The sequence below is a fragment of the Lolium perenne genome, chromosome 4, assembly GCF_019359855.2.
Source record: "Lolium perenne isolate Kyuss_39 chromosome 4, Kyuss_2.0, whole genome shotgun sequence".
NCBI classification, from domain to species: Eukaryota; Viridiplantae; Streptophyta; class Magnoliopsida; order Poales; family Poaceae; genus Lolium; species Lolium perenne.
The window spans coordinates 403,395,716-403,401,649 of record NC_067247.2 but is presented as its reverse complement, the minus strand read 5'-3'; positions in this window follow the sequence as shown (position 1 = coordinate 403,401,649).

Below are 5,934 nucleotides of genomic sequence, written 5' to 3'. Positions count from 1 at the left end.
CCAATGCCACCGACAACGGGGGGGCCATTACTGTCGTTGTGACACTTCACATAGAAGATCTTCCTCCAAAGACCCCAGTGAGGCTCAATGCCGAGGAAGGCCTCGCAGACGGTAATAAAAATGGAGAGGTGGAGGATGGAATTTGGGGTCAGCTGCCAGAGCTGAATCCCATAGAAGAAAAGGAGGGAGCGAAGGAACTCGTGAGCCGGAAGAGAGAGGCCACGAAACAGGAAAGCAGCAAACATGACAGTGAAGCCCTTCGGGGGCTTTGGGCGAGAAACCGAACCTGGAAGACGAATGTCTTCCTCAGATGCGGAGATGAAGCCGAGAGCGCGAAGTTTGCTGATGTCGCGGTTGGAAATGGCGGAGGCGCTCCAATCGCGGCTAACTTTGGCCGCCTCCGAGGTACTGCCGCTCTTCTTATTGCCCATGGTGAACGGAGCTTCTGATGAAGAGGCAGAGGAACAGGAAGGCTAGAGAGAGAAGATGAGCAGTAAACGGGGTAAAAGATAAAAAGGAGAGGAGGCCCCCTATTTATGATGTAAGAATTTGTGCCAAATCGTGGCCATAACTCCACAAAGCGTTGTGGGGGGGTGGAGCAGATCTGACTGTACACGTGGGGCTTGAAAAAGGAGTGGAACCGGCGGCCCATTATTCCCCCGTTGTGCAAAAATCGAGGAGACGCCTCGATCGCCACGCGTGCACTGGTCAAGCCCTAAAAACTGCCCGCGCAGAACTAGGGTGGGCCCGTCAGGTCAAGTCCTGTCAATCAGCCCATGGCAGTTACACGTCAACAGTGATGTCATAAAAAAACCTTGAGGCACTCGAAGGAAAAATGAAAAGTTATCGGATGAAGGACTTGAGTCTACGCCCGGCTGCAAACACCTGCGCCCAGACTCGGGGGCTACTCCCATCGGGAGCGCATGACGCGCACCCGACAGAATGAGCAGTCGAAGGAAGACGGGATTGAAGAAAAACTGTTTGAATAGCTCGGGTCAGCACTCGATTACAAGCACTCGCACCCAGACTCGGGGGCTACTCCCATCGGGAGCGCATGACGCGCACCCGATAGAAGTTTTTGCACTCCAGGATCATGCCCGGGGACTTGATTCTGTGTAGGGTAACGTTGTTTTGCCATCGGCAGTTAACCAACAAAAGTTGGGCACGTTACTCATTATCCCTTGCATAAAAAAAATATATCGGATGACCTATGAAGATTTGCAGAAAAAACTTCGGCAGAACAAAATATTCGAGTAGTACAACTTGAGTCTACGCACGGATTGCAAGCATCCGTACCTAGACTCGGGGGCTACTCCCATCGGGAGCGCTGATGCGCACCCGATAGAAGAAGGTGAAGCAGATTCAAGATGAACAAGGACAATGAAGGAGAAGAACATCAGGAGGAGACGTGTTTTAGTCTCTACCCGAACTATCTTCGGCTAGACACTCGGGGGCTACTGACGTGGGCACTACCCTTCGGGTAACCAATGTTGCCCTATCCTGTACCATCTAGTTGGAGGCCCATGAAGACACTCGGAAGCAAGGCAGGCCACTAAGACGGTGCACCAGAAGGTTCCTTGACGGGCAAGACAAGGAAGCAGCCGAACAAAGAAAGAACAAATCTAAAACTACTGTAAACCTAGTCGTATTCGGTTAGGCCTCTTGAGACCTGGCCTCCTATATAAAGGCCAGGAGAGGGGCTGCCGAGGGACACGATCAATCTTAGCAATCTTAGCCAGCAAAAGCTTAGAGCTAGGTTACCCTAGCAATTAGCCATCTCGACGAGATCTCAGCCGAACTATTCGGCACCCCATTGTAACCCATTATCATCATAATCAAGAACAGACAGGCAGGACGTAAGGGTTTTACCTCATCGAGGGCCCCGAACCTGGGTAAATTGCTCTCCCCGCTTGTCTGTGAACCGATGTCTCGTGTCAGCTTGCAGGATTCCATCAACCCTAAGCCCCTATCGGAGGGCATTGGCGAGGAGGACCCTCGACACCGGTCGGGCCAGTCCCATGTCTGTGGAGTGATTCCTTTTTCCATTAGTTCATTTTCAAACGCTGTCCACTTCGGAATGGTAGTCTTGTAGCCACCTGACCCCAAATGATGGAAAAGTTTCTTCTTTGAAGCATTTTTCGTATTTGTGACCGACCGGGACACAATAGTAGTCGATTTCTTATACCTCTTAAATGCGGGCCAGTGATCTTTTATCTTCACTAGATTATCATGGAATACTGGATCTTCATGCTTATGTTTGTCCCATAAATTTTTCTTCCATGTCTAGAATTGTGTGGCCATCTTCTTGAGAGTCCATTCCTTGACTTTCTTCTTCTGGTCTTCCGTCATTTCTTCCGGTAGGCTGAAGCGTGTCAGTAGAGTGTCCCAAAGAATTTTTTTCAGCGCGTTGTTGACATAACTAGCTTCAGTCCCCGCGTTCTTCGGCTTATGCCACTCTTGAATGATGATCGGTATATGGTCCCTAACAAGAACTCCAGCTTGATTTGTAAATTTGCGGCAGCGATCTTTGGGATACATCGGCTCACCATTATCCTTAAATGCGGTGAGGTCTAACCTACCCTCACCCTTTAGTAGTTGCGTCGGGCCTCGTTTTGTTTTAACAGACTTGCTCGATGATCCAGAAGGCTAAAAGAAAAATGATTCGTTAATAAGTGCAATACAAATAAATTAATGCATCTACTGATGAACATAGACTTGATACATAAATATACACTTCGCCGGAGTTTTTTATGGACACTTCGTTGTCTCTTCGAATCTCTTTAGACTCAAGTCCCTCATCGACATCTTTCAGAAAATCTATGAACTCATAGTCGACATCTCCATCGGGTTTCGGCCCACGGGCACTCTCAAATATCAATTTCTGCACCGCTTCTTCTTGATCCTCATCTCGGACGAAGGTGCCATCCTCCATAGCTCAATGTCACTCCAAAATTAAGAAATCAATTATTTCATCATCATGTCATGATCATAACAGATTGCTAGATGGATAAATGAAGAAAACAATAACACTAACCCTAACACTAACTGTATGTCGCGGCGGCACCGCCTCGGCCCCTGCGTTCCCTCTTTTTCTCGACCCTAACCCTAACACTCGGCGCTCCTCCTCCTCATCTCGCTCTTCTCTCTATTTCTCGACACTAACTCTATGTCGCGGTGGCACCGCCATAGACTCGGCACCGCCACAGACTGTTAGGCTTAGGTCCCCATGGCGACGGCGGTGCTCAGATCCCACGACGCGCTCGCCAACACGATGCACCTCTACGCCTTTGCCACGTCCCCAATCAAACCGTGCCGCCGACGCCAGGACAAAGCCGGCTCACCCCCGACGAAGGTCGTCGCTCCGGCGGTTAATTAGTTAGTCGCCGCCCAAGATGGCGGCGGTTATTTCACCGGCGCCCGGTCGCCGATCTCCACCGGCCAAGCCGGCCCGCAAGCAGCCATCCCCGACCAAGGACGCCCCCGCCAAGCCCCAGATTCAGCCAAGCGCGGCGAGGAGCCGCCGGCTCCCGCCCCCGTCCAGGCCCGCGCGCAAGCCCCGCCGGCCAGGGATTCCGTTGAGCACTGGTGTGTGGTGTCGAGCGGTGGTGTGCGCGGCGGCGTGGCGCGGACGGCCGGCCTCCAGCAGGTCTCGGTCACGGCGCATAGAGGAGTGGCGGCGGCCACGGTCTCGCGGTGGCGGCGCATCGGCGGCGGGCGACGGAGCCGAAGAAGGGGCGAGGAGGCGACAAGGCCGGTGCACGTACCTGCAGACTACGCGGAGAGGAGCGGCGCGTGGACGAAGGCGATGGCGACGGCGACAACCTGCTACGGCGCGGCGCGGACGACGGCGACGGCGTGGACGACGGTCCCGGCGACGACGTGGACGATGGCGACGGCGAGAGGACGAGCGGGCGCGCGGTCTAGCAGACTGTGTATCTGTGCGTTTTTGGCACCGAATTGGTGTTGCGTGCCTAAGGGAACAGGACGACGGACCTTTGGTACCGGTTGGTACCACCAACCGGTATTTTTTTGTTTTCTCTTTCTTTTGTTGTTTCTTTTCTATTTCTTTTTTCTTTTCTGTTTCTTTTTTCTTATCTGTTTCTGTTTCTTTTATTTTTATTTTTATTTTTATTTTATTTTTCTTTTATTTTTCTTTTCATTTCTATTTTTTCTATTTCTTTTTCTATTTCTGTTTTTTCTATTTCTGTTGTTTTTCTTTTATGTTTCTTTTTCATTTATGTATCTTTTCATTTTCTTTTCCTATTTATATTTTTATATTTCTTTTATATTTCTTCTCTATCTTTTTTCTATTTCTATTTTCTATTTCTTTTCTTTACTCCCGCCACGACGACGTCCGCGCGGGAAAATTTTATTACAATTGAACTCGAATTAAAAGTACATAGCTCAAGTGAAAATTAAGATACATGGCCAGATTCGAGTGTTGGAGCCATTCAATCATAGTCGTGCCTAGCCCTATAAACGTCGCCACTGTAGTCGTCGTAGTCGTCGATGTCGTCGTCGCTGGGATCGGGGTCGCGGTAGTCGAACCTCGGCGGGTGAGCACGCGTGGGCTGGGACTGAGGGTAGCGCAGGCGGGGGGCACGGTAGGCCATGACGATCTGGAGAGTCCGGCCGCGCCACCACAGCCGACAGCCAGCCTCGTTGAAGTTCGAACGAGGCGAGCCGTCCTCCTCGTGCCTGGCAAGCGCACTCTCACGCCGATTAATGAAGAAGCTTTCCCAAGTCGGGCTGTAGTCGGGATGCCACTGGGGATTCCTCTGCCGCTCTGGCGTGAGCTCGAAGTAGTACTGGTTCGTGATGGCCATCTCGCGCGCCACATCTAGAGGGACAGGAGGAACCGGTACGCCTCAGACACTCAGCAACCAGCCGGTCGGGACACAGTAGCCCGGTTGGCAGGAGTAGTTCGAGGCGCAAAGCGCCTCCGCCTCCTGGGGGGTTATAGATATGATGGAAGACATGAGAGAGAGTGATGAGCGGTTTGCAGATATGAGTCTAGATGTGATATGTAAATGGAAGCCAAGCCTACATATATATAGTGAAAAAATGGCGGGAAGACGGAGGCGGGAACCGGTGGAAAGCCCGAGAAGATGGGGGTCTTATCTGGGAGAGGCTTATCTGGGAGGGCCTTATCTGGGGCGTTTAGTACCGGCTGGTGGGTGCAACCGGGACTAATGGTTTTTGTGTCATCTAACAAAACTGTCGGTGGGATAAGGACGCGTGGCTATCCTTTAGTACCGGCTCGTGGGTGCAACCAGGACTAAAGTTGTCGGCAGGATAAGGACACGTGGGTAACCTTTAGTACCGGCTCGTGGGTGCAAACGGGACTAAAGATGTCGGTAGGATAAGGACGCGTGGGTAACCTTTAGTACCGGCTCGTGGGTGCAACCGGGACTAAAGGTGGTTTTTGTGTCAACTAACAAAACTGTCGGTGGGATAAGGACGCGTGGGTAACCTTTAGTACCGGCTCATGGGTGCAACCGGGACTAAAGCTTTCGGCAGGATAAGGACGCGTGGGTGGACACACAACTCGATGAGATAAAGCATCTAGCGCACAATGCCCTGTCGAAGGAACAAGACAAAGCAGAAGCGGCGCCGTGCCTATAAAAGGAACACCGATACGCCTTGGCAAGCTGATGAACAAGAAGATCAACAAGAAGGTAGGGAGAGTTTCATCCCCATGGATGGACGAAAGGGTAGGGAAATCTCCCGTGGCGCAGCTTCTTGAAGTTGTCATTGGTGCACACGCCCTACGGCATCTTCGGAAGCTGCGCCTTGGAAAATTTTCCCTGCAAGCCCGTGAAAGACTCCATCTACTCTAACAGTAATGGGGAAAGGGTTGAGAAATCTCCCGTGGCGCAGCTTCTCGAAGATGTCGTTGGTGCACATGCCCTACGACATCTTCGGAAGCTGCGC